Source organism: Petromyzon marinus, chromosome 2, assembly GCF_048934315.1.
Source record: "Petromyzon marinus isolate PM22_M1 ecotype Great Lakes invasive population chromosome 2, UKy_Petmar_22M1.pri1.0, whole genome shotgun sequence".
Classification (NCBI taxonomy): domain Eukaryota; kingdom Metazoa; phylum Chordata; class Hyperoartia; order Petromyzontiformes; family Petromyzontidae; genus Petromyzon; species Petromyzon marinus.
Window position 1 is genome coordinate 5,001,612 of NC_133668.1, and position 10,355 is coordinate 5,011,966.

Genomic DNA, 10,355 nt, shown 5'->3' on the forward strand with positions numbered 1-10,355 from the left:
GTGCCGATATTTAGAACACCGCACCAGGTACCCATTTAAGGGCTGAGCCTACCCAGGGGATGCCCAGGACCGGTTCAGATAATCGTCACTCGTGTTAGCCGTGAGCGGGAATCGAACTCGGGTCGCCGGGTTCGTAGCGCCGTGAAATGCACAATACTGCACACACACACAGAGATAAACAGCATTCGTACTGAATTAACACACTTTTGGGGCAAGTGCTGCGAGCAAGTACCTATGAATGCCAAACGCGATACAAGATGGGGTGGATGGCGAGCACAACGCCCGGCCGCCTTTGCCTCTCCAATGGTGATGAGTACACAACGCACTCATTCGAGGCTGAGTTAGAACTCAGGTCGACAGCGATAGAAGAGGAGGATGTATAAACGAAAAAGAGAGGCGAAGATGCCAGACTGAAGATTGAACACACATGATTCTGAGTTCGATTCCCGGCCACGGCTCGCATCAGTAGCGAGTCATACCTGGGTTGGTCATTGCCATCGAACCCCGAGGCTCTGTCACTAACCCAGCGTGGTGAATTATGCTCAAACAGAAGAACCTGCAATGACACGGCAGGGGGTGCCGTCATCGAACAGTGGAATGTATCCATGTGTGTTGACCTTCTTTAGCTCCGTACGTATCCAACCGTGCTCGTCGGAGCTGCGGGAAGTTACAAGGAGCCGTACGTTAAGGCGAAGTAAAAAAAGGCGCGGCTCTGCAATTTTTTCGCTCACGCCACTGCTGGTGGAATGGCCTTCGCTCGAGGGAGGTCACGAGGTCCCCTATAGAGGATATTTGGCCTAATTTTCCACGCTTGCCAGATGTCTTGGGATTAGTTGGAGTGACCACACTTCCCCCATGCACCACACGCGTGTGACCTGTGCTAAACGGCTAAGTTAACTGAATGTGAAATATTAAGTCCATTCCATGCGAAAGCGGCTCTCCTCCTCTTCCCCACCCACACACAGACTGTGATCAATGATCTCCCAGCTATGTGTGAAGGGGTGGGTGTGGGAAAGCGCATTTCCTTCACACATCCTGACCTCCGAAAAAGGAGATGTTTGCAGTTCCACTTGATAACCGTGACTCACAGGATTGCACACAAAATCCAAAGATCCCTCGTATCGCCTTAACAGACTGTTGGGGCAAGTGCTGTTGGTGAGCATCTATGAAGGTCGGAACGGCACATGAAGGGGTTAGGTGGCCAATACCACACTACGGCCGCCTTTGTCTCCCGAGCGGCGATATTTAAACATCGTAGCCGATACTAATTTGAGGCTGAGTCGACCTAGGGGAGGCCAACGACCGCTTCAAATAATCGTCACTGGTGTTGGGCCATGAGCGAAATTCGAACTAGGGTCGGAGCGCGCTAACCACTGCGCCACCACTCCCCACTAACAAACACACATACACACACTCCCAATTCCCACTGCACCACACAGCCTCGATTCCCTTCATCATCACCACCACTACCATTTTCAGCGCTTGGTGAATCCTCTGCTGGATCAAGACCTCCCTACATGCCATGTCGGTCATGGGAAATGTTTGACCATATTTCACCACGCACACACTCATATGCAGCCACACTAGAAGGATCACCCCCTGACCCGGATGTTCCCTACACACTTGTTCATTGCAAAGCTCGCGGGCAAATGGCGGTCACTGGTGGCCTTTAGTGCAAACCCTAACGTGCGGCCCCCGACAATCCACAACATGTGAAGACACCCGCCATCATCACCGTGCTGCCGTCAAACCCCCAATGGTTTCAAATGTGTGTCGGCCCTCGCCACTGAATGTGGCCCCCTCTGAAAATGAGTGAAGAACACTGCCTACATAGACTACTTGGGCAAGCGCTGTTCGTGAACCCCTATTGATAACTCATGATCTCTGCCAGGGTTGGTGGGTTCATGAGCAAGGGTGAATGTTACAGAGACTATGAACCCCCCCTCCCTTCTCGAGACGCCTGCATCATACAGGAGGGCCGCGCGAACCCTGGACGGCCAGATGATCGATACCTAAGTCCGGGAGCAGAGTGTATTGTTGTTGTTGTTGAGATCGCTGTTCGCTGGAAGTTTGAAGGGGCATTTTAAGGGGAAAGGGTTAACCCTTTCTCGTTCCGAGGCGTCTGCAAATTGCATGGTGGGCCCCGTTCACCGCTGAATCTCGAAACGTGCAAATGGTTCAGCGTTGATTTTATTTAAAGAGGCGTAGCGCCATTGTTTTTGTTTTAATACATTGTACTCCCTGTAGCGACACGACCACACTCTGTGATAGCTGGCGCCAAACTGTGCCAGATGCCCTCCCGGTGATGATAACGCAAGTAGACGTGGGGGTGATGATGATAGTGTTGATAATACAGTGGTGATTATGATGATGGTGGTGTTGATAATAGAGGTGGTGGTGGTGATGATGATTATGGTAATAATGATGGAGGTGAATGTGGTGGTGAGGCTGCATCAGAGCTGGGTTCCACCAGATCGGTCCCGCTGGAAGCTGGGTTTGCTGCCAGCGCTCGTCTGCGGGGAGGAGCCTCCGACGGCGCGTTCCAGCGAGTCTACGACTCTCCGTGTAAGTCTTTGGGATCTCCGCGTGAATTCATGCATGTCCGTTTGAGTCGATGGCTCTCTCTGTGAGAGAGCCTTCTGTGTGAAGCCACTGCCCGCGCGTTCTGATTTCTCAATGAATCCACCCTGCACGCGTCATCACCCGAAGAAGACTGAAAATAAAACAAAGAGCTGAGCTTGCAGCCTCCACAACCCCCAAAAGCTCACGAAGCCAACCCCGACGGCGACGGGTAACGGCGGCTGATGCAGGCCCCCTACTTGTGCAGATATCGCGGCCGTTGAGGCTCGGCTCGGGTGAAGTGCGTGGCGTCGGCATTCGGAGCGACGGTGGACGAATGTCAACGAGGTCAAGGCATTGTGCGCTCAACGTCATCTCGACAATGCATTTCTTCCTTCTGAAAACTTAGAGCCCCCCGTCACGTGCGCCTCGCGTCGCCTCGGTCGCTCAGTGCCTCGGTGGAAACGGAACTCCTACGATCGCGTTAGAGTGCGGATGAACATCGCCTATCCCCCCCACCCCCACCCCCAACCACCCCCACAACCCTCTCTCCACTCGGCCGCTCGCGCGCTGTCATCCCGGCACGCGCCCGTCGGTGTTCGAGATGCAGGCGACAGGCGTAACGCGGACATCTGTCGCCAGCTGTGTCCACACACGCACATAGGTTTCACCTTCCGCTCACCCCTCACCGCCACCAACAACCATCGCATCCACCACCCCCCACCCCTCCTCCACCACCCCCATCACCACCAAATACAACAGCGCACCAGATCATGTGCTACTTCGTGCATTATGACATCGAGTCGATGGACATTCTGTATAGTTTTGCATCAATGTATTGCTGAATGTACGTATGTTGAACTTCTTTAGCACCGTACGTAGCCAAACCGTGCCAATATGGAGGTGCGAAATCAAAGTGAATGCTCTCGTGTGTGAATGAAAGTGAATGAACGCTTCACCACGCCGTGTCGGTCATGAGAGTTGTTTGACCATACCTCACCAGACTGGTGAATGTGGATTATTTGAAGCTTGGGGATTACCCCAGGTCTGCTGCTTCACCGCTGTTACTCGCCGTGGCCGGGAATTGAGCTCAGATCGCCGAGTTCGTAGCACGGCGCACTCATCTCTGCTCCGCCGCTCCACTTCACAGAGTTCTCGCGACCCACCGGGGTCCAAATGATCACGTGTTGCAGTCGCTTCTCCATGTGAACGGTAAGTAGTTATTAGTTCATCAGTCCTATTGCATTGCCGGAAAGATGTCACTCAGCAGTAATCGTTGCTGAGCATCATCATCATGAGCAATTTGCCGTTTCAATTCCTCATTCCGTCACTCCGCCGCCACGTCCAGAACTAATTCTCCCAGCACATTCATTCGATCTCAACGCCACTAGCGATTCATCTTGTCTGCCTCCGTCTCCCCAAAGATCACTCCACTATCTCTGTCACGACGCCATCCCCCCCAAGCACAGATAGCGCCCCACCTCAATCTCCTCTTCACCGCAAATGACCAACATAAACCCTTGCCTCGGTGTGTACCCCAAACAGCAGCCCTCCCGTCAATCTACTACACGCACCCACACGACCCCACGCCCTTGCGGTCCGTGCGTGTATGTACGTTGAACTTCTTTTTCACCGTACGTAGCCAACCATGCTAATCGGAAGTACGGGGGAAGGACAACAAAACAAAACCCAAAAAGCAGCTATAAAGAAAAGTGCATAGTTCCAGTGGCTTCCGAATCACGAAAGGAAGAGCGTTCCAGCCGGCCGAAGAAGCGCATCTGATGGTTAGCCAAAATCCACCGCTCTCAGGATAACCGGAGTTCTCGTGATGGTTAATCGTGCTTGACGAGATCAGCAAGGTATTGTGGTTCACTTGTGTGTGTGTAATGAGTACGACCTTAGTATGTGTTATTATTCGCCTTTGGCAGCCTATTTGTGCACGTGTTCACCGATGACAGCTCCCACCAGGCTCAACCCCTCGCTGGCTTCGGAAATCTGTTAAGCGCATTGCGGGCGATCTGATCAAGAGGACGCGTTGCCCCAGTGCCCTTCGCTTGGAGCGTTTGAGACACCGCATAGCCCTGCTTAAACAAACGCACAACCCGCTTGAGCGTCGTAACAGAGAAAAAGCACGGGCTAAAAATCCACCCGTCTTGGGCCCTACAGAATGTTTGGGCAAGTGCTATTTGCGAGCACCTATTAAGGCTGAAAGGGTCGCACGAAGGTACGGTGTGGTCGGCGCCACCCCCGCCCGCCATTGTCTCCGAAGTGGCGATGTTCATCACACCGATCATCATTTAATGCGGAGTCGACCCCAATGGAGGCTCAGAACCGCTTCTGTTATCGCTCGCCATTGATATTGGCCGTGCCTGGGAATCGATCTCAAGCGGCTGGTTTGGTGCAACAGTGCACTAACCACTACGACACCGCTCCCCCTCGCCCACATACATATACGCAGTTTAACATGTAGGCTTTCGCGTCCAATATTATTCATAATAAAGGTTTTTGGGTTAGATCGCGTTTATTTATAAATGTGTCGTAACCCTCCACCACTCGACACGGCCAATCAGCAAAAAAAAGTGTCACGTTGACAAAAAGACAAATAATTCACTACTTTAGCCCACCGGTGTGTTGAAGAGTGAATCCACATTTACAGTTTGAGTACGACGTTTCGCTGGTAAATACATCCAGCATCATCGGGCAATTCGCCAGAATGGTAAAGCCCTCGCTTGCTCCCGGTTTTACCATTCTGGCGAATTGCCCGATGATGCTGGATGTATTTACCAGCGAAACGTCGTACTCAAACTGTAAATGTAGATTCACTCTTCAACACACCGGTGGGCTAAAGTAGTGAATTATTTGTCTTTTTGTCAACGTGACACTTTTTTTGCTGATTGGCCGTGTCGGGTGGTGGAGGGTTACGACACATTTATAAATAAACGCGATCTAACCCAAAAACCTTTATTATGAATACATATACGCAGTCTGGTATTTACGACACACGCAGTCTTTCGCTCACACACAGTTATATATATAACAAATATATACAGCTACACACGAAACCACAGAAGCATACGCAGATCACACACAAAGACAGTCTCACAAAGACAAAGATCCCACGTATAGCCTTAATAGACTGTTAGGGAAAGTTCTGTTAGCGAGTACCTATGAAGGCCGGTACGGTACGCATGGGGGTGGGGGGGCAGCATCAGGCCCGACCGCCTTTGTCTCCCCAGTGGCGATGTTTTTTTACAAACTGAACAAGGTATTCATTTGAGGCTGAGTCGACCTAGGGGAAGCCCAGTACCGGTTCAGATAATTGTCACTGGTGTTGGCCGTGAGCGGGAATCGAACTCTGGTAATCGGGTTCGTAGCGCAGCGCGCTAACCGCTACACGACCGCTCCCCACACACACATCCAGGGGTTCACACATAGGTCACGTACACCGACACAATTAACGCCACATGCACACAGATCACGGCACACACCGACACACAATTACCGACACATGCACACAGGTCACGGCACGCACACAAATACAAGGTCACCTCCGATTCTTTCCCCCGCACCTCCGATGAGCACGGTTGGCTACGCACGGTGTGAACATTTTCCGACAGACAACACACATACACACACACACAGGTGGCATACACACGAACACATTACATACAAAGAAAGATAGCTCCCCGTGTAGCCATTTCGCAGACTGTTGAGGCTTTTGAGGCAGGTGCTGTTAGGGAGCACTTGTGAAGGCCGGCACTGGCCACGAGGAGGTGGATGGGGTGGTCAAAACCACGCGCGGCCGCCTTTGTCTTCCCAGCGGTAATGTCTCATACACACCGCACCAGTGGTCATCGTAGTGGAAGTGACCAGGATCACTTCTGATATCACTCGCCGCTGATGTTAAGCCATGACTGGGAATGAAACCCGTATCGACGCGGTTTTTCTTTTGTTTCCAGTGCAATCCGCTAACCACTGCGCCACCGCTCCACCGCTCTACCGACCCCCCCCCTCCCCCCAATCCCCCCACCCCCTCCATACCCCCACGCACACACTCAAAGGTGTGACACCAGGACGTGCAGTCGCGCGCGGCCCTCGCCCGTGATGGGTGCATCACCCAGCCCCCCCGTGTCGCGATGCGCGCGCGGTTGCTCGTAACGGATCGCGTGTTCCGGAGCGCTCTCTATGATTGACTCCAGTTAGCGGCGAGGCTGATTGGCCACCTTCGCGCACTCACTTCATTACCTCGCTATTTCCAACATGAAATAATGGCCCTGTTGAACCCGTCCATGCGGCAACCCCATTAGGCGGCGTGCGAGGCTGTTTGACACAGTGCTCAACCTCTCACAACGTTGTGCTGGTTTGATTTGTGTTTGTTTTGGTTGTTGTTCGGGGGTTGTGTTTTTTGTTGTTGTTCTCGCCCTCTCTCTTACAGCGACAGTGAACGGCCGTAATCACCTCGCCACCGCTCTTCATTATCCGCACCTTATAATCGCACAAGCCGGCAAAGCAGTCGGATCAATAGAGTCGCTGGCGCGTTGTAAGGCTTGACAGCGCACAGATATGTGCCCACGATTACGCTTAGACACGCGTACAAACGGTCTTGCACTGCCGTAATTGCGGAGATCCAGAGACTCGCAAAGACCCATCGACTCACACGGATACCCAGAGACTCACCCAGAGACTCGCATTGACATACAGACGTACACGGACAGCCAGAGACTCGCATGGACGCATAGACTTACACGGAGACCCAGATATTCGCATGGACCCATAGATTTACACGGATACTCAGAGACTCACCTAGAGACCCAGAGACACGCAAAGACACACGGACTTACACGGAGACCCAGAGACTCGCATAGACACACAGACTTACACATGCAGACCAATATGCCAATCGCAAATGCAGAAACCGTGTACGCACTCGTGATAGTGATCGCCCAACCAAACATTATCCATGCTAAAGCCTGCTTATCTTCCGACATCGGGCACGTTCCATGCAATTTGGTCCAATACGCGTGCTTGCTCAGTGCCCGTGCTGGTGTTAGATTGTCTACTTATTACAGACAGACTCTAATTAGCAGTAGCTTTGACACCGATGAGTAATGACGTTGCATATCTAACACGATGTCAAATTATATGGGCGTGACAAACAGCTTATTCAGAAAAAAAAGTCTTGCTGTGGTTTTGCCACCTGATGATGATTGCTTGTGTTGCAATCTAAACGTCGTGATTTATTTTATTTTCTACCAACGTGACTTTACCGAAAGAACCAAAGAGTATGGATTCCTGCAGTTACGAAAGCTTCAAATCTAGCTTATTCAGACTCTTAGCGCCAGCGGTGGTGACCTGATCGCCATGCGTGTCCTTCCCCCGCACCTCCGATTAGCACGGCTGGCTACGTACGGTGTGAAAGAAGTTCAACGTACGTGCGTAGCCAGCCGTGGGTCTACTCGCTATGTACGACACCGTATTCCGTCTCCCCCGCCTCCTTCCCCTTCCTACTTGGCGCGTTCTCATTCTTCGAGCAGCTCGTCTTGAGTCGTGCCCTCCTCGTCTTTGCCGCCTCGGGGACTTCCGTCACGGCCTCCCTTCCAGTTCCCCGGTCATCTTGCTCCCTCCCCCCCCCTCCACCACTCTGTCTGCTGCCCTTTTGCGTTACTGACTCTACTTCCCTTCCCGTGGTGTGGGACCACATGGTGTCGGCTCCCCGCACCTCCCAGCCGTGTAAAGTGATGGTTCCACGTGGACAGGTGCTGGCTGTACCTGTGCAATCATGCGTTGCATCCCGTATCCAGCCAGATAGCGTCGACCCGAGGCTACGAGACGGAACTGACAGTCTATCATTACAGCCGCAGCTGTAAAATGAATGGACATTTGTTTAAATTATAGCGTGAAACGTGAGTTCGGGGGGGGGGGGGGGTGGTGGGGAAGTAATGTTCGCTATTATGGGGTGTTTTTTTTCCTTCCACGTTCCGGAGAGAATATTGAAAGCTCAAGGTGAGGGGGTGGGATGAATGGTTGACTTGATGGATGGCTACTTTCAGACGTTCCATGCAAATTAGGCTTCTGCATAAGATTCCGCCGGAGCCATTTGGAGGTGTTCTTATCATGCTCAGCATTGCAGGCTTCGCTACTTTGTCACACACAGTCCGTGCGGTCCTCGTCCTACCCAGTGCTGTGTGACAGTCAAGAGACGTATAATCAAACTAAAACAAAGATCCCCCCACATAGCCTTAACAGAGTTTAGGTGCAAGTGCTGATAAGCGAGCGCCTATGAAGGCCAGCACGGCTCACGAGGCGTTGGTGGATGGTCAACACGTGGCAGCCCATCATCCCTCTGGGATCGATGTAAGGAGTACCACCTTTTGGGAGAAAAATAACGGTGTTGTTTTATCCTAATGGATAGACTCGCTCCCGCCATGTGAATGTGGAATTTGCACCGTTGACTCAGGCCTGTAAACGGGAGATGAAGCACGGCCTCGACCCTCTTTCGAGAAAAAAAAAACAACCCCGTCACTATGACTTTGGTCTCGGCTGTTCGCCGTGGCTGGGAATGGAACTCGTCACATTGCCGGCTTCGTAGGGCAGCGCACGCGCGCGCTTGCACAGCCGAAAAGCGTCCACACCAGCAGCGCCACCCGTCGCCTTGTATGTTTTGTATGCTGAACTTCTTTCACACCGTACGTAGCCAACCGTGCTCATCGTGAGTGCGGGAAAGGACAACAGAACAAAACCGAAAAAGCAGTTCTAAAGGAATTCGTTTTCAATCATGATTTAGAAGTGCATAGCTCCAGTGGCTTTCGAATATCGGAAGGAAGAGCGTTCCGGACAAGCAACAAGAGGCGCATCTGAAAGCGCGCGACGCAGTGAAAGGGGAACGCCAGCAGCGAGTCGACAGGCAGATCGGATGTGTTGGGGGTAAAGTGTGGCAACTCCACACCTGTCAAGACACCCAGCCTCGGATACAAAAGGAGGCCCAACACCCTCTATAATAAAAACAAATCCTCGTCGCACTTTGTTTTTTGTCCGCATCACCTAGAGACCGACGCGTGCACCGTAAAGTCTCCTGCGCCGAACAGGAGACTTTACGGGGAGGGCGGAGGCAGTGCGGACAATGAAGGAATAGACGCCGGCGGCAGATGACAGAGGAACGAGAGCAGTAAACAGAGAGAGAGAGAGCGATCGAGAGTCGAGCCCATCTCAGAATCAATTGCGGGACCGCGTGCCGCTCCACTCGTTGCCACGCGCAAACACGAGCCGCGGTTTGCTCTGCCTCTGTTTATAGTGTATAGTGACACTCGCAATAAACACGACGGGCAGGTTGGAATTCTCTCTCTCTCTCTCTACAAATAAGATATGCCCAGCGATGCTTTGTTGGTGCATTTGAGACCTGAGTATTTTATCAAGAGCGATGTCGCGCCGTTATGGATTTGTTTCGGAGGCGCGGATGCGTCTGTGTGTGTGTGTGCGCGCGCGTTGCCCAGGAACGGCCGAATCTAAACGGTCGACAGGGGAAAAGATGTAGCCCTGCAATTACAGAGCCCCTTCAAGCATCTCACCCACGATGATCATTACGTCTTGGAAGACGTGGGAGTTACCCACGCTTTGCCCCACCACACGTGACCTGCCGATATGAAGAAGCTGTGGTGTGCTCATTCATGCTGCCGGGTGGACAGCTGGGAGGAGATTTCAAAGATACGTGCCGCATTGTTTCAACTAGCGCGCCAGGAGATCGAACCGGCGACCAGCTAGACTGCGAGTCCATTGTGCCGTAACCATGTCTCACTCCG